We start from the raw sequence: 16,991 nt of genomic DNA on the forward strand, positions 1-16,991 counted from the left end.
TGGTTATAACCGTGGTTCTGGTTGAGTAATGCGGTCGCGGTCCATAACCGATGAGTTAGGCGCGCGCATGGTCTAAACCGGCCTCAGGTGATCCGATTTGATAGGGGCGGTTCTGTTCTGTGGTATGGATCCAGGCTTTGGGTCGGATCAGGTTAGAAGGTCTGTGAGCCTTTGGGCCGGACTTATAACAGGCCGATCGCACCTAGACCTTAACCAGACGGTTAGACGGGACTATGGACGATCCAGCTATGGTTGGATGGTTCTAGCCGCAAAGGCTAAGTAGGACATCTTACAATCAACTTTGGGTTGGAGAGTAGGATAGGCGCCATATGCCTTATGTAGGGCGTACACCCACATGATGGCATTGGAAGGCCGGTTATATCAGTACATGCTAAGTGGACGATGGCTTATCAAGTCTAGTGGTCGGAGCATGTTTCATGACGATGGTTCGATGGCCGAACACTAGTATGGATAGTCACGTTGCTGGAGTAAGAGTATTGATGTGATGCTTCTAGATATCAACCTTGGTGTTGATAGCTTCGAGATTGGCTTACAGTCATGACGAAGTGTGTGGCTAGTATTATGTGTCGTAGACCATAGATACTGAGCCTAAGTGTGATTGTTCAAGGAAGGCCATGTAAGATCTGATATCATGGTTGAGTATGGACGACCCGACCTCTGGATGATGGTCTAAGATGTCAGTACTAACCCGATTAATGAATGCATCAGTTGGTATGAAAAAGTCATATCTGTTGTCTGGGTTAAGTCCCAAGGCCGGTCAGGCCAGATGATGACTCATCAATTCCAAGTCATGTGAAGATGGTTGGTTGATTGACTTAGGATCTAATGAGCTTTGTCAGTCCAGAAGATGGATTGGGTACTATTGCCTATAAGGCAAAAGGATTTCGGATTGTGCTTGAGTCGAGATAGGCCAAATACATATCCTTATCCTTTCGAAGACTTCTCAAAGGTTACTTATGTCTGTGGGGATGGTTGGTTGAATGACTAGGTACCTAGGGGAGGTGTTTGATGCAGGAGTCAATAAAAGGACCTTAAGTAAGATCATTGAGTGATCGTGGTCCAGCTGTCAAGCAAGAGCAATATGAGTCAAGGGAGGACCGATGAGCTAATTAGCTCCATTGATGTGGCAAAGGTATGATCTAGCATTTACTTATGTAGATCTAGATAGAGTGGTTTAGGGGAATGGAACCTTAGAATCGTATGGCTTGGTTTGGGTTTATAATTGACCTTTAAGCTAATTGGTAGTTGAGTAAACTGGCCAAGGCTAAGGTGATTCAACCAGACAAGTGTTAGATTGGTTTTAGACCAATGGTTAACTAGAGAATAATCCGCTGCGTATCTGTTGAAAGGATCTATGCTATTAATGACTAGGGAAGTCTTTAGCTAAGGTTTAAGTTAGCCCTCGCCTTTAGGTGATATTATAAATAAAGGGCAAAAATTAAGAGGTTCGGCCAGGAAGTGGACCGAGCGACGTAAGGCTTCGACCTCGGCCTAGTCGGCCGGATCGGGGTGTTACACAGCATACTGAGTCCAAGGACCAGCGTGCTGGTATGTGTACTGATGGACAGCCACGGACATCCTGTGTGTGCTGACGGACACACACACGGACAGCCACAGACGTCCTGTGTGTGCTGACGGACAGCCACAGACAGCCACGGACGTCCTGTGTGTGATTGCGAACACCCACGGACGTCCTGTGTGTACTGAACAGACAGCCCACGTGGGCCCAAATCACCCAAACAGTCCACGGGACGGCCAGCGTGCTGAGTCCAAGGACCAACGTGCTGATATGTGTACTGATGGACAGCCACAGACGTCCTGTGTGTGCTGACGGACACACACGGACAGCCACGGACGTCCTGTGTGTGCTGACAGAAACACACGGATGTCCTGTGTGTGCTGACGGACACCCACGGACGTCCTGTGTGTGCTGACGGACACACACGGACATACACGGACAGCCGTGGACGTCCTGTGTGTGCTGACGGACAGCCACAGACAGCCACGGATGTCCTGTGTGTGCTGGTGGACACCCACGGACGTCCTGTGTGTACTGAACAGACAGCCCACGTGGGCAAAAATCACCCAAAAAGTCCACGGGAAGGGCCAGCGTGCTGAGTCCAAGGACCAACGTGCTGATATGTGTACTGATGGACAGCCACGGACGTCCTGTGTGTGCTGACGGACACAGACGGACACACACGGACACACACAGACAGCCGCGGACGTCCTGTGTGTTCTGGCGGACACCCACGGGCGTCCTGTGTGTACTGAACATACTGCCCATGTGGGCCAAAAAATCACCCCAACAGTACACGGGAAGGGTCAGCGTGCTGAGTCCAAGGACCAACATGCTGATATGTGTCCTGATGGACAGCCACGGACGTCCTGTGTGTGCTGACGGACACACACGGACAGCCACGGACGTCCTGTGTGTGCTGACGGACACACACGGAGGTCCTGTGTGTGCTGAGGAACACCCACGGATGTCCTGTGTGTGCTGACGGACACACACGGACAACCACAGACGTCCTGTGTGTACTGAACAGACAGCCCACGTGGGCCAAAAATCACCCAAGCAGTCCACGGGAAGGGCCAACGTGCTGAGTCCAAGGACCAAAGTGCTGATATGTGTACTGATGGACAGCCACAGACGTCCTGTGTGTGCTGATGGACACAGACGGACACACACACAGACACACACGGACAGCCACGGACGTCCTGTGTGTGCTGGCGGACACCCACGAATGTCCTGTGTGTACTAAACAGACAGCCCACGTGGGCCAAAATCACCCGAACAGTCCACGGGAAGAGTCAGCGTGCTGAGTACAAGGACCAACGTACTGATATGTGTACTGATGGACAGCCACAGACGTCCTGTGTGTGCTGACGGACACACACACACACAGCCACATACGTCCTGTGTATGCTGACAGACACACACGGACGTCCTGGGTGTGCTGACGGACACCCACGGACGTCCTGGGTGTGCTGACGGACACCCACGGACATCCTGTGTGTACTGAACAGACAGCCCACGAGGGCCAAAATAACCCAAACACTTCACGGGAAGGGTCAGCGTGCTGAGTCCAAGGACCAGCGTGCTGATATATGTACTGATGGAGAGCCACAGACGTCCTGTGTGTGCTGACGGACACACACGGACACACCCCGACAGCCACAGACAGCCACGAACGTCCTGTGTGTGCTGGCGGACACCCCCGGACGTCCTGTGTGTACTGAACAGACAGCCCACGTGGGCCAAAATCACCCAAACAGTCCATGGGAAGGGCCAGCGTGCTGAGTCCAAGGACCAACGTGCTGATATGTGTACTGATGGACAGCCGCGGACGTCCTGTGTGTGCTGACAGACACAGACGGACACACATAGACACACACGGACAGCCACGGACGTGCTATGTGTGCTGGCGGACACCCACGGACGTCCTGTGTGTACTGAACAGACAGCCCACGTGGGCCAAAAAACCACCCGAACAGTCCACGGGAAGGGTCAGCCTGCTGAGTCTAAGGACCAACGTGCTGATATGTGTACTGATGGACAGCCACGAACGTCCTATGTGTGCGGACGGACACACACGGACAGCCACAGACGTCCTGTGTGTGTTTACGAACACTCATGGAGGTCCTGTGTGTGCTGACGAACACCCACAGAAGTCCTGTGTGTGCTGACGGACACACACGTACACACACGGACACACACCGACAGCCACAAACGTCCTGTGTGTGCTGCCGGACAGCCACGGACATCCTGTGTGTGCTGGCAGACACCCACGGACGTCCTGTGTGTACTAAACAGACAGCCCACGTGGGCCAAAAATCTCCCAAACAGTCCACGGGAAGGGCCAGCGTGCTGAGTCCAAGGACCAAAGTGCTGATATGTGTACTGATGGACAGCCACAGACGTCCTGTGTGTGCTGACGGAAACAGAAGGACACACACAGACACAAACGGACAGCCACAGACGTCCTGTGTGTGCTGGCGGACACCCACGAATGTCCTGTGTGTACTGAACAGACAGCCCACGTGGGCCAAAATCACCCGAACAGTCCACGGGAAGAGTCAGCATGCTGAGTCCAAGGACCAACGTGCTGATATGTGTACTGATGGACAGCCACGGACGTCCTGTGTGTGCTGACGGACACACACACACAGCCACAGACGTCCTGTGTATGCTGACAGACACACACGGACGTCCTGGGTGTGCTGACGGACACCCACGGACGTCCTGGGTGTGCTGACGGACACCCACGGACGTCCTGTGTGTACTGAACAGACAGCCCACGAGGGCCAAAATAACCCAAACACTTCACGGGAAGGGTCAGCGTGCTGAGTCCAAGGACCAGCGTGCTGATATATGTACTGATGGAGAGCCACAGACGTCCTGTGTGTGCTGACGGACACACACGGACACACCCGGACAGCCACAGACAGCCACGAACGTCCTGTGTGTGCTGGCGGACACCCCCGGACGTCCTGTGTGTACTGAACAGACAGCCCACGTGGGCCAAAATAGCCCAAACAGTCCACGGGAAGGGCCAGCGTGCTGAGTCCAAGGACCAACGTGCTGATATGTGTACTGATGGACAGCCGCGGACGTCCTGTGTGTGCTGACGGACACAGACGGAAACACACAGACACACACGGACAGCCACGGACGTGCTATGTGTGCTGGCGGACACCCACGGACGTTCTGTGTGTACTGAACAGACAGCCCACGTGGGCCAAAAAATCACCCGAACAGTCCACGGGAAGGGTCAGCCAGCTGAGTACAAGGACCAACGTACTGATATGTGTACTGATGGACAGCCACGGACGTCCTGTGTGTGCTGACGGACACACACACAGCCACAGACGTCCTGTGTGTGCTGACAGACACACACGAACGTCCTGGGTGTGCTGACGGACACCCACGGACGTCCTGGGTGTGCTGACGGACACCCACGGACGTCCTGTGTGTACTGAACAGACAGCCCACGTGGGCCAAAATAACCCAAACACTTCACGGGAAGGGTCAGCGTGCTGAGTCCAAGGACCAGCGTGCTGATATATGTACTGATGGAGAGCCACAGACGTCCTGTGTGTGCTGACGGACACACACGGACACACCCCGACAGCCACAGACAGCCACGAACGTCCTGTGTGTGCTGGCGGACACCCCCGGACGTCCTGTGTGTACTGAACAGACAGCCCACGTGGGCCAAAATCACCCAAACAGTCCATGGGAAGGGCCAGCGTGCTGAGTCCAAGGACCAACGTGCTGATATGTGTACTGATGGACAGCCGCGGACGTCCTGTGTGTGCTGACAGACACAGACGGACACACATAGACACACACGGACAGCCACGGACGTGCTATGTGTGCTGGCGGACACCCACGAACGTCCTGTGTGTACTGAACAGACAGCCCACGTGGGCCAAAAAATCACCCGAACAGTCCACGGGAAGGGTCAGCCTGCTGAGTCTAAGGACCAACGTGCTGATATGTGTACTGATGGACAGCCACGAACGTCCTATGTGTGCGGACGGACACACACGGACAGCCACGGACGTCCTGTGTGTGCTTACGAACACTCATGGAGGTCCTGTGTGTGCTGACGAACACCCACAGAATTCCTGTGTGTGCTGACGGACACACACGTACACACACGGACAAACACCGACAGCCACAAACGTCCTGTGTGTGCTGCCGGACAGCCACGGACATCCTGTGTGTGCTGGCAGACACCCACGGACGTCCTGTGTGTACTAAACAGACAGCCCACGTGGGCCAAAAATCTCCCAAACAGTCCACGGGAAGGGCCAGCGTGCTGAGTCCAAGGACCAAAGTGCTGATATGTGTACTGATGGACAGCCACAGACGTCCTGTGTGTGCTGACGGAAACAGAAGGACACACACAGACACAAACGGACAGCCACAGACGTCCTGTGTGTGCTGGCGGACACCCACGAATGTCCTGTGTGTACTGAACAGACAGCCCACGTGGGCCAAAATCACCCGAACAGTCCACGGGAAGAGTCAGCATGCTGAGTCCAAGGACCAACGTGCTGATATGTGTACTGATGGACAGCCACGGACGTCCTGTGTGTGCTGACGGACACACACACAGCCACAGACGTCCTGTGTATGCTGACAGACACACACGGACGTCCTGGTGTGCTGACGGACACCCACGGACGTCCTGAGTGTGCTGACGGACACCCACGGACGTCCTGTGTGTACTGAACAGACAGCCCACGAGGGCCAAAATAACCCAAACACTTCACGGGAAGCGTGCTGCCAAGGACCAGCGTGCACTGATGGAGAGCCACAGACGTCCTGTGTGTGCTGACGGCCACACACGACACACCCGGACAGGACGTCCTGTGTGTGCTGGCGGACTACTGAACAGACAGCCCACGTGGGCCAAAATAGCCCAAACAGTCCACGGGAAGGGCCAGCGTGCTGAGTCCAAGGACCAACGTGCTGATATGTGTACTAATGGACAGCCGCTGATACAGGCCGGTAAGCAGACTGCACGGACGGACGGTCACAGGCTCGAGGACTCGGACTGGACAGGACGGACGGACGGTCTGAGGTTCGAGGACTCGGACGAACGTCCTGTGTGTATGGGACAGACGGTCGCGTGGGCCAAAATTGGCCGAACAGTCCACGGGAAGAGTCTAGCATGCTGAGTCCAAGGACCAAAAGTGCTGATATGTGTACTGATGGACAGACACTGACGTCCTGGGTGTGCTGACGGACACCCACGGACGTCCTGTGTGTACTGAACAGACAGCCCACGTGGGCCAAAATCACCCGAACAGTTCACGGGAAGGGTCAGCGTGCTGAGTCCAATGACCAGCGTGCTGATATATGTACTGATGGACAGCCACAGAGGTCCTGTGTGTGCTGACGGACACACACGGACACACCCGGACAGCCACAGACAGCCACGAACGTCCTGTGTGTGCTGGCGGACACCCACGAACGTCCTGTGTGTACTGAACAGACAGCCCACGTGGGCCAAAATCACCCAAACAGTCCACGGGGAATGCCAGCGTGCTGAGTCCAAGGACCAACGTGCTGATATGTGTACTGATGGACAGCCGCGGACGTCCTGTGTGTGCTGACGGACACAGACGGATACACCCAGACACACACGGACAGCCACGGACGTCCTATGTGTGCTGGCGGACACCCACAGACGTCCTGTGTGTACTGAACAGACAGCCCACGTGGGCCAAAAAATCACCCGAACAGTCCACAGGAAGGGTCAGCGTGCTGAGTCCAAGGACCAACGTGCTGATATGTGTACTGATGGACAGCCACGAACGTCCTATGTGTGCTGACAGACACACACGGACAGCCACGGACGTCCTGTGTGTGCTTACGAAGACACACGGAGGTCCTGTGTGTGCTGCCGAACACCCACGGACGTCCTGTGTGTGCTGACGGACACACACGTACAGCCATGGACGTTCTGTGTGTGCTGACGGACACAGAAGGACACACACAGAGAGCCTTGTGTGTGCTGACAAACACCCACGGATGTCCTGTGTGTGCTGATGGACACACACGGACACACACGGATGCACATGGACAGCCACGAACGTCCTGTGTGTGCTGACGGACAGTCACGCTCGGAACCGTGAGGATCTACGCCGCCCACAGCACCATTTCGGAAAGCCCTAGAAACCATCAAGGGCGGTTAAAGGCCGTCGCGATTTTTCGGCCCCAAATTCAGCCGTTTTGACCCTCAAACGGGCTGCTGAAATTTACGGAGCGTAAAATAGCCAAGATGCGTTTTTCGAGTGTTTGGTGTTGTTGTTGTTGTTGTGTTCTACATCAATCTCGAGCACTTTGGTTCGAGAAAAAAAATGCCAGCAAATGTTGTGGGTCCCATGCCATCCACTCGAATTGTCGAAACGAAATGACAAATGGAATCGCGAGTCATGTACTGACGGGTGCGATCATACCAGCACTAATGCACCGGATCCCATCAGAACTCCGCAGTTAAGCGTGCTTGGGCGAGAGTAGTACTAGGATGGGTGACCTCCCGGGAAGTCCTCGTGTTGCACCCCCTTTTTATTTGTTTTTTTTCGATCTAAAACGATTCTAGCTTTGGAAATCCCATAACTTTTGAACCGTGAGGATCTACGCCGCCCCCAACACCATTTCGGAAAGCCCAAAAACCATCATGGGCGGTTAAAGGACGTCGCGATTTTTCGGCCCAAATTCAGCCGTTTTGACCCTCAAACGGGCTGCTGAAATTTACGGAGCGTAAAATAGTCAAGATGTGTTTTTCGAGTGTTTGGTGTTGTTGTTGTTGTGTTCTACATCAATCTCGAGCACTTTGGTTCGAGAAAAAAAATGCCAGCAAATCTTGTGGGTCCCACGCCATCCACTCGAATTGTCGAAACGAAAGGACAAATGGAATCGCGAGTCATGTACTGACGGGTGCGATCATACCAGCACTAATGCACCGGATTCCATCAGAACTCCGCAGTTAAGCGTGCTTGGGCGAGAGTAGTACTAGGATGGGTGACCTCCCGGGAAGTCCTCGTGTTGCACCCCTTTTCTATTTTGTTTTTCGATCTAAAACGATTCTAGCTTTGCAAAACCCATAACTTTTGAACCGTGAGGATCTACGCCGCCCACAACACCTTTTCGGAAAGCCCTAGAAACCATCAAGGGCGGTTAAAGGACGTCGCGATTTTTCGGCCCCAAATTCAGCCGTTTTGACCCTCAAACGGGCTGCTGAAATTTACGGAGCGTAAAATAGTCAAGATGCGTTTTTCGAGTGTTTGGTGCTGTTATTGTTGTGTTCTACATCAATCTCGAGCACTTTGGTTCGAGAAAAAAATGCTAGCAAATCTTGTGGGTCCCACGCCATCCACTCGAATTGTCGAAACGAAAGGACAAATGGAATCGCGAGTCATGTACTGACGGTGCGATCATACCAGCACTAATGCACCGGATTCCATCAGAACTCCGCAGTTAAGCGTGCTTGGGCGAGAGTAGTACTAGGATGGGTGACCTCCCGGGAAGTCCTCGTGTTGCACCCCTTTTCTATTTTGTTTTTCGATCTAAAACGATTCTAGCTTTGGAAAACCCATAACTTTTGAACCGTGAGGATCTACGCCGCCCACAGCACCTTTTCGGAAAGCCCTAGAAACCATCAAGGGCGGTTAAAGGACGTCGCGATTTTTCGGCCCCAAATTCAGCCTTTTTGACCCTCAAACGGGCTGCTGAAATTTACGGAGCGTAAAATAGTCAAGATGTGTTTTTCGAGTGTTTGGTGTTGTTGTTGTTGTGTTCTACATCAATCTCGAGCACTTTGGTTCGAGAAAAAAAATGCCAGCAAATCTTGTGGGTCCCACGCCATCCACTCGAATTGTCGAAACGAAAGGACAAATGGAATCGCGAGTCATGTACTGACGGGTGCGATCATACCAGCACTAATGCACCGGATCCCATCAGAACTCCGCAGCTAAGCGTGCTTGGGCGAGAGTAGTACTAGGATGGGTGACCTCCCGGGAAGTCCTCGTGTTGCACCCCTTTTCTATTTTGTTTTTCGATCTAAAACGATTCTAGCTTTGGAAAACCCATAACTTTTGAACCGTGAGGATCTACGCCGCCCACAGCACCTTTTTGGAAAGCCCTAGAAACCATCAAGGGCGGTTAAAGGACGTCGCGATTTTTCGGCCCCCAATTCAGCCGTTTTGACCCTCAAACGGGCTGCTGAAATTTACGGAGCGTAAAATAGTCAAGATGCGTTTTTCGAGTGTTTGGTGTTGTTATTGTTGTGTTCTACATCAATCTCGAGCACTTTGGTTCGAGAAAAAAAATGCTAGCAAATCTTGTGGGTCCCACGCCATCCACTCGAATTGTCGAAACGAAAGGACAAATGGAATCGCGAGTCATGTACTGACGGGTGCGATCATACCAGCACTAATGCACCGGATTCCATCAGAACTCCGCAGTTAAGCGTGCTTGGGCGAGAGTAGTACTAGGATGGGTGACCTCCCGGGAAGTCCTCGTGTTGCACCCCTTTTCTATTTTGTTTTTCGATCTAAAACGATTCTAGCTTTGGAAAACCCATAACTTTTGAACCGTGAGGATCTACGCCGCCCACAGCACCTTTTCGGAAAGCCCTAGAAACCATCAAGGGCGGTTAAAGGACGTCGCGATTTTTCGGCCCCAAATTCAGCCGTTTTGACCCTCAACGGGCTGCTGAAATTTACGGAGCGTAAAATAGTCAAGATGTGTTTTTCGAGTGTTTGGTGTTTGTTGTTGTGTTCTACATCAATCTCGAGCACTTTGGTTCGAGAAAAAAAATGCCAGCAAATCTTGTGGGTCCCCGCCATCCACTCGAATTGTCGAAACGAAAGGACAAATGGAATCGCGAGTCATGTACTGACGGGTGCGATCATACCAGCACTAATGCACCGGATCCCATCAGAACTCCGCAGTTAAGCGTGCTTGGGCGAGAGTAGTACTAGGATGGGTGACCTCCCGGGAAGTCCTCGTGTTGCACCCCTTTTCTATTTTGTTTTTCGATCTAAAACGATTCTAGCTTTGGAAAACCATAACTTTTGAACCGTGAGGATCTACGCCGCCCACAGCACCTTTTCGGAAAGCCCTAGAAACCATCATGGGCGGTTAAAGGACGTCGCGATTTTTCGGCCCAAATTCAGCCGTTTTGACCCTCAAACGGGCTGCTGAAATTTACGGAGCGTAAAATAGTCAAGATGTGTTTTTCGAGTGTTTGGTGTTGTTGTTGTTGTGTTCTACATCAATCTCGAGCACTTTGGTTCGAGAAAAAAAATGCCAGCAAATCTTGTGGGTCCCACGCCATCCACTCGAATTGTCGAAACGAAAGGACAAATGGAATCGCGAGTCATGTACTGACGGGTGCGATCATACCAGCACTAATGCACCGGATCCCATCAGAACTCCGCAGCTAAGCGTGCTTGGGCGAGAGTAGTACTAGGATGGGTGACCTCCCGGGAAGTCCTCGTGTTGCACCCCTTTTCTATTTTGTTTTTCGATCTAAAACGATTCTAGCTTTGGAAAACCCATAACTTTTGAACCGTGAGGATCTACGCCGCCCACAGCACCTTTTCGGAAAGCCCTAGAAACCATCAAGGGCGGTTAAAGGACGTCGCGATTTTTCGGCCCCAAATTCAGCCGTTTTGACCCTCAAACGGGCTGCTGAAATTTACGGAGCGTAAAATAGTCAAGATGTGTTTTTCGAGTGTTTGGTGTTGTTATTGTTGTGTTCTACATCAATCTCGAGCACTTTGGTTCGAGAAAAAAAATGCTAGCAAATCTTGTGGGTCCCACGCCATCCACTCGAATTGTCGAAACGAAAGGACAAATGGAATCGCGAGTCATGTACTGACGGGTGCGATCATACCAGCACTAATGCACCGGATCCATCAGAACTCCGCAGTTAAGCGTGCTTGGGCGAGAGTAGTACTAGGATGGGTGACCTCCCGGGAAGTCCTCGTGTTGCACCCCTTTTCTATTTTGTTTTCGATCTAAAACGATTCTAGCTTTGGAAAACCCATAACTTTTGAACCGTGAGGATCTACGCCGCCCACAGCACCTTTTCGGAAAGCCCTAGAAACCATCAAGGGCGGTTAAAGGACGTCGCGATTTTTCGGCCCCAAATTCAGCCGTTTTGACCCTCAAACGGGCTGCTGAAATTTACGGAGCGTAAAATAGTCAAGATGTGTTTTTCGAGTGTTTGGTGTTGTTGTTGTTGTGTTCTACATCAATCTCGAGCACTTTGGTTCGAGAAAAAAAATGCCAGCAAATCTTGTGGGTCCCACGCCATCCACTCGAATTGTCGAAACGAAAGGACAAATGGAATCGCGAGTCATGTACTGACGGGTGCGATCATACCAGCACTAATGCACCGGATTCCATCAGAACTCCGCAGTTAAGCGTGCTTGGGCGAGAGTAGTACTAGGATGGGTGACCTCCCGGGAAGTCCTCGTGTTGCACCCCTTTTCTATTTTGTTTTTCGATCTAAAACGATTCTAGCTTTGGAAAACCCATAACTTTTGAACCGTGAGGATCTACGCCGCCCACAGCACCTTTTTGGAAAGCCCTAGAAACCATCAAGGGCGGTTAAAGGACGTCGCGATTTTTCGGCCCCAAATTCAGCCGTTTTGACCCTCAAACGGGCTGCTGAAATTTACGGAGCGTAAAATAGTCAAGATGCGTTTTTCGAGTGTTTGGTGTTGTTATTGTTGTGTTCTACATCAATCTCGAGCACTTTGGTTCGAGAAAAAAAATGCTAGCAAATCTTGTGGGTCCCACGCATCCACTCGAATTGTCGAAACGAAAGGACAAATGGAATCGCGAGTCATGTACTGACGGGTGCGATCATACCAGCACTAATGCACCGGATTCCATCAGAACTCCGCAGTTAAGCGTGCTTGGGCGAGAGTAGTACTAGGATGGGTGACCTCCCGGGAAGTCCTCGTGTTGCACCCCTTTTCTATTTTGTTTTTCGATCTAAAACGATTCTAGCTTTGGAAAACCCATAACTTTTGAACCGTGAGGATCTACGCCGCCCACAGCACCTTTTCGGAAAGCCCTAGAAACCATCAAGGGCGGTTAAAGGACGTCGCGATTTTTCGGCCCCAAATTCAGCCGTTTTGACCCTCAAACGGGCTGCTGAAATTTACGGAGCGTAAAATAGTCAAGATGTGTTTTTCGAGTGTTTGGTGTTGTTGTTGTTGTGTTCTACATCAATCTCGAGCACTTTGGTTCAAGAAAAAAATGCCAGCAAATCTTGTGGGTCCCACGCCATCCACTCGAATTGTCGAAACGAAAGGACAAATGGAATCGCGAGTCATGTACTGACGGGTGCGATCATACCAGCACTAATGCACCGGATCCCATCAGAACTCCGCAGTTAAGCGTGCTTGGGCGAGAGTAGTACTAGGATGGGTGACCTCCCGGGAAGTCCTCGTGTTGCACCCCTTTTCTATTTTGTTTTTCGATCTAAAACGATTCTAGCTTTGGAAAACCCATAACTTTTGAACCGTGAGGATCTACGCCGCCCACAGCACCTTTTCGGAAAGCCCTAGAAACCATCAAGGGCGGTTAAAGGACGTCGCGATTTTTCGGCCCAAATTCAGCCGTTTTGACCCTCAAACGGGCTGCTGAAATTTACGGAGCGTAAAATAGTCAAGATGTGTTTTTCGAGTGTTTGGTTGTTGTTGTTGTGTGTCTACATCAATCTCGAGCACTTTGGTTCGAGAAAAAAAATGCCAGCAAATCTTGTGGGTCCCACGCCATCCACTCGAATTGTCGAAACGAAAGGACAAATGGAATCGCGAGTCATGTACTGACGGGTGCGATCATACCAGCACTAATGCACCGGATTCCATCAGAACTCCGCAGTTAAGCGTGCTTGGGCGAGAGTAGTACTAGGATGGGTGACCTCCCGGGAAGTCCTCGTGTTGCACCCCTTTTCTATTTTGTTTTTCGATCTAAAACGATTCTAGCTTTGGAAAACCCATAACTTTTGAACCGTGAGGATCTACGCCGCCCACAGCACCTTTTCGAAAGCCCTAGAAACCATCAAGGGCGGTTAAAGGACGTCGCGATTTTTCGGCCCCAAATTCAGCCGTTTTGACCCTCAAACGGGCTGCTGAAATTTACGGAGCGTAAAATAGTCAAGATGCGTTTTTCGAGTGTTTGGTGTTGTTGTTGTTGTGTTCTACATTCTCGAGCACTTTGGTTCGAGAAAAAAAATGCCAGCAAATCTTGTGGGTCCCACGCCATCCACTCGAATTGTCGAAACGAAAGGACAAATGGAATCGCGAGTCATGTACTGACGGGTGCGATCATACCAGCACTAATGCACCGGATCCCATCAGAACTCCGCAGTTAAGCGTGCTTGGGCGAGAGTAGTACTAGGATGGGTGACCTCCCGGGAAGTCCTCGTGTTGCACCCCCTTTTTTTTTTTGTTTTTCGATCTAAAACGATTCTAGCTTTGGAAAACCCATAACTTTTGAACCGTGAGGATCTACGCCGCCCACAACACATTTCGGAAAGCCCTAAAAACCATCAAGGGCGGTTAAAGGACGTCGCGATTTTTCGGCCCCAAATTCAGCCGTTTTGACCCTCAAACGGGCTGCTGAAATTTACGGAGCGTAAAATAGTCAAGATGTGTTTTTCGAGTGTTTGGTTTGTTGTTGTTGTGTTCTACATCAATCTCGAGCACTTTGGTTCGAGAAAAAAAATGCCAGCAAATCTTGTGGGTCCCACGCCATCCACTCGAATTGTCGAAACGAAAGGACAAATGGAATCGCGAGTCATGTACTGACGGTGCGATCATACCAGCACTAATGCACCGGATTCCATCAGAACTCCGCAGTTAAGCGTGCTTGGGCGAGAGTAGTACTAGGATGGGTGACCTCCCGGGAAGTCCTCGTGTTGCACCCCTTTTCTATTTTGTTTTTCGATCTAAAACGATTCTAGCTTTGGAAAACCCATAACTTTTGAACCGTGAGGATCTACGCCGCCCACAGCACCTTTTCGGAAAGCCCTAGAAACCATCAAGGGCGGTTAAAGGACGTCGCGATTTTTCGGCCCCAAATTCAGCCGTTTTGACCCTCAAACGGGCTGCTGAAATTTACGGAGCGTAAAATAGTCAAGATGCGTTTTTCGAGTGTTTGGTGTTGTTTTTTGTTGTGTTCTACATCAATCTCGCAGCCCTTTGGTTCGAGAAAAAACAATGCTAGCAAATCTTGTGGGTCCCACGCCATCCACTCGAATTGTCGAAACGAAAGGACAAATGGAATCGCGAGTCATGTACTGACGGGTGCGATCATACCAGCACTAATGCACCGGATTCCATCAGAACTCCGCTTAAGCGTGCTTGGGCGAGAGTAGTACTAGGATGGGTGACCTCCCGGGAAGTCCTCGTGTTGCACCCCTTTTCTATTTTGTTTTTCGATCTAAAACGATTCTAGCTTTGGAAAACCCATAACTTTTGAACCGTGAGGATCTACGCCGCCCACAGCACCTTTTCGGAAAGCCCTAGAAACCATCAAGGGCGGTTAAAGGACGTCGCGATTTTTCGGCCCCAAATTCAGCCGTTTTGACCCTCAAACGGGCTGCTGAAATTTACGGAGCGTAAAATAGTCAAGATGCGTTTTTCGAGTGTTTGGTGTTGTTATTGTTGTGTTCTACATCAATCTCGAGCACTTTGGTTCGAGAAAAAAATGCTAGCAAATCTTGTGGGTCCCACGCCATCCACTCGAATTGTCGAAACGAAAGGACAAATGGAATCGCGAGTCATGTACTGACGGGTGCGATCATACCAGCACTAATGCACCGGATTCCATCAGAACTCCGCAGTTAAGCGTGCTTGGGCGAGAGTAGTACTAGGATGGGTGACCTCCCGGGAAGTCCTCGTGTTGCACCCCTTTTCTATTTTGTTTTTCGATCTAAAACGATTCTAGCTTTGGAAAACCCATAACTTTTGAACCGTGAGGATCTACGCCGCCCACAGCACCTTTTCGGAAAGCCCTAGAAACCATCAAGGGCGGTTAAAGGACGTCGCGATTTTTCGGCCCCAAATTCAGCCGTTTTGACCCTCAAACGGGCTGCTGAAATTTACGGAGCGTAAAATAGTCAAGATGTGTTTTCGAGTGTTTGGTGTTGTTGTTGTTGTGTTCTACATCAATCTCGAGCACTTTGGTTCGAGAAAAAAAATGCCAGCAAATCTTGTGGGTCCCACGCCATCCACTCGAATTGTCGAAACGAAAGGACAAATGGAATCGCGAGTCATGTACTGACGGGTGCGATCATACCAGCACTAATGCACCGGATCCCATCAGAACTCCGCAGCTAAGCGTGCTTGGGCGAGAGTAGTACTAGGATGGGTGACCTCCCGGGAAGTCCTCGTGTTGCACCCCTTTTCTATTTTGTTTTTCGATCTAAAACGATTCTAGCTTTGGAAAACCCATAACTTTTGAACCGTGAGGATCTACGCCGCCCACAGCACCTTTTGGAAAGCCCTAGAAACCATCAAGGGCGGTTAAAGGACGTCGCGATTTTTCGGCCCCAAATTCAGCCGTTTTGACCCTCAAACGGGCTGCTGAAATTTACGGAGCGTAAAATAGTCAAGATGCGTTTTTCGAGTGTTTGGTGTTGTTATTGTTGTGTTCTACATCAATCTCGAGCACTTTGGTTCGAGAAAAAAATGCTAGCAAATCTTGTGGGTCCCACGCCATCCACTCGAATTGTCGAAACGAAAGGACAAATGGAATCGCGAGTCATGTACTGACGGGTGCGATCATACCAGCACTAATGCACCGGATTCCATCAGAACTCCGCAGTTAAGCGTGCTTGGGCGAGAGTAGTACTAGGATGGGTGACCTCCCGGGAAGTCCTCGTGTTGCACCCCTTTTCTATTTTGTTTTTCGATCTAAAACGATTCTAGCTTTGGAAAACCCATAACTTTTGAACCGTGAGGATCTACGCCGCCCACAGCACCTTTTCGGAAAGCCCTAAAACCATCAAGGGCGGTTAAAGGACGTCGCGATTTTTCGGCCCCAAATTCAGCCTTTTGACCCTCAAACGGGCTGCTGAAATTTACGGAGCGTAAAATAGTCAAGATGTGTTTTTCGAGTGTTTGGTGTTGTTGTTGTTGTGTTCTACATCAATCTCGAGCACTTTGGTTCAAGAAAAAAATGCCAGCAAATCTTGTGGGTCCCACGCCATCCACTCGAATTGTCGAAACGAAAGGACAAATGGAATCGCGAGTCATGTACTGACGGGTGCGATCATACCAGCACTAATGCACCGGATCCCATCAGAACTCCGCAGCTAAGCGTGCTTGGGCGAGAGTAGTACTAGGATGGGTGACCTCCCGGGAAGTCCTCGTGTTGCACCCCTTTTCTATTTTGTTTTTCGATCTAAAACGATTCTAGCTTT

The 16,991-nt window shown here is 51.0% G+C and overlaps 19 non-coding genes across 19 annotated transcripts; all 19 read left to right on the plus strand.

The window, feature by feature from the left end:
* Positions 1-7,984: 7,984 nt before the first annotated feature.
* On the plus strand, positions 7,985-8,103 carry LOC125594399. Its single transcript, XR_007329827.1, has one exon. It is a non-coding gene; the product is annotated as a 5S ribosomal RNA (ribosomal RNA).
* Positions 8,104-8,477: 374 nt separating this feature from the next.
* On the plus strand, positions 8,478-8,596 carry LOC125594453. The gene has a single exon (XR_007329880.1). It is a non-coding gene; the product is annotated as a 5S ribosomal RNA (ribosomal RNA).
* A 372-nt stretch (positions 8,597-8,968) lies between these two features.
* LOC125594420 lies at positions 8,969-9,087 on the plus strand. The gene has a single exon (XR_007329848.1). It is a non-coding gene; the product is annotated as a 5S ribosomal RNA (ribosomal RNA).
* Positions 9,088-9,461: 374 nt separating this feature from the next.
* LOC125594416 lies at positions 9,462-9,580 on the plus strand. The gene has a single exon (XR_007329844.1). It is a non-coding gene; the product is annotated as a 5S ribosomal RNA (ribosomal RNA).
* A 374-nt stretch (positions 9,581-9,954) lies between these two features.
* On the plus strand, positions 9,955-10,073 carry LOC125594454. The gene has a single exon (XR_007329881.1). It is a non-coding gene; the product is annotated as a 5S ribosomal RNA (ribosomal RNA).
* A 370-nt stretch (positions 10,074-10,443) lies between these two features.
* Positions 10,444-10,562, plus strand: LOC125594437. Its single transcript, XR_007329864.1, has one exon. It is a non-coding gene; the product is annotated as a 5S ribosomal RNA (ribosomal RNA).
* A 372-nt stretch (positions 10,563-10,934) lies between these two features.
* LOC125594427 lies at positions 10,935-11,053 on the plus strand. Its single transcript, XR_007329854.1, has one exon. It is a non-coding gene; the product is annotated as a 5S ribosomal RNA (ribosomal RNA).
* A 374-nt stretch (positions 11,054-11,427) lies between these two features.
* On the plus strand, positions 11,428-11,545 carry LOC125594422. Its single transcript, XR_007329850.1, has one exon. It is a non-coding gene; the product is annotated as a 5S ribosomal RNA (ribosomal RNA).
* Positions 11,546-11,918: 373 nt separating this feature from the next.
* LOC125594455 lies at positions 11,919-12,037 on the plus strand. The gene has a single exon (XR_007329882.1). It is a non-coding gene; the product is annotated as a 5S ribosomal RNA (ribosomal RNA).
* A 373-nt stretch (positions 12,038-12,410) lies between these two features.
* Positions 12,411-12,529, plus strand: LOC125594456. The gene has a single exon (XR_007329883.1). It is a non-coding gene; the product is annotated as a 5S ribosomal RNA (ribosomal RNA).
* A 373-nt stretch (positions 12,530-12,902) lies between these two features.
* LOC125594448 lies at positions 12,903-13,021 on the plus strand. The gene has a single exon (XR_007329875.1). It is a non-coding gene; the product is annotated as a 5S ribosomal RNA (ribosomal RNA).
* A 372-nt stretch (positions 13,022-13,393) lies between these two features.
* On the plus strand, positions 13,394-13,512 carry LOC125594457. The gene has a single exon (XR_007329884.1). It is a non-coding gene; the product is annotated as a 5S ribosomal RNA (ribosomal RNA).
* Positions 13,513-13,882: 370 nt separating this feature from the next.
* On the plus strand, positions 13,883-14,001 carry LOC125594459. Its single transcript, XR_007329886.1, has one exon. It is a non-coding gene; the product is annotated as a 5S ribosomal RNA (ribosomal RNA).
* Positions 14,002-14,373: 372 nt separating this feature from the next.
* LOC125594421 lies at positions 14,374-14,492 on the plus strand. The gene has a single exon (XR_007329849.1). It is a non-coding gene; the product is annotated as a 5S ribosomal RNA (ribosomal RNA).
* A 377-nt stretch (positions 14,493-14,869) lies between these two features.
* LOC125594424 lies at positions 14,870-14,986 on the plus strand. The gene has a single exon (XR_007329852.1). It is a non-coding gene; the product is annotated as a 5S ribosomal RNA (ribosomal RNA).
* Positions 14,987-15,359: 373 nt separating this feature from the next.
* LOC125594458 lies at positions 15,360-15,478 on the plus strand. The gene has a single exon (XR_007329885.1). It is a non-coding gene; the product is annotated as a 5S ribosomal RNA (ribosomal RNA).
* Positions 15,479-15,851: 373 nt separating this feature from the next.
* LOC125594430 lies at positions 15,852-15,970 on the plus strand. Its single transcript, XR_007329857.1, has one exon. It is a non-coding gene; the product is annotated as a 5S ribosomal RNA (ribosomal RNA).
* Positions 15,971-16,342: 372 nt separating this feature from the next.
* LOC125594460 lies at positions 16,343-16,461 on the plus strand. Its single transcript, XR_007329887.1, has one exon. It is a non-coding gene; the product is annotated as a 5S ribosomal RNA (ribosomal RNA).
* A 371-nt stretch (positions 16,462-16,832) lies between these two features.
* LOC125594431 lies at positions 16,833-16,951 on the plus strand. Its single transcript, XR_007329858.1, has one exon. It is a non-coding gene; the product is annotated as a 5S ribosomal RNA (ribosomal RNA).
* Positions 16,952-16,991: the final 40 nt, after the last annotated feature.

Source organism: Brassica napus, assembly GCF_020379485.1.
Source record: "Brassica napus cultivar Da-Ae chromosome A8 unlocalized genomic scaffold, Da-Ae chrA08_Random_1, whole genome shotgun sequence".
Taxonomy (NCBI): Eukaryota; Viridiplantae; Streptophyta; class Magnoliopsida; order Brassicales; family Brassicaceae; genus Brassica; species Brassica napus.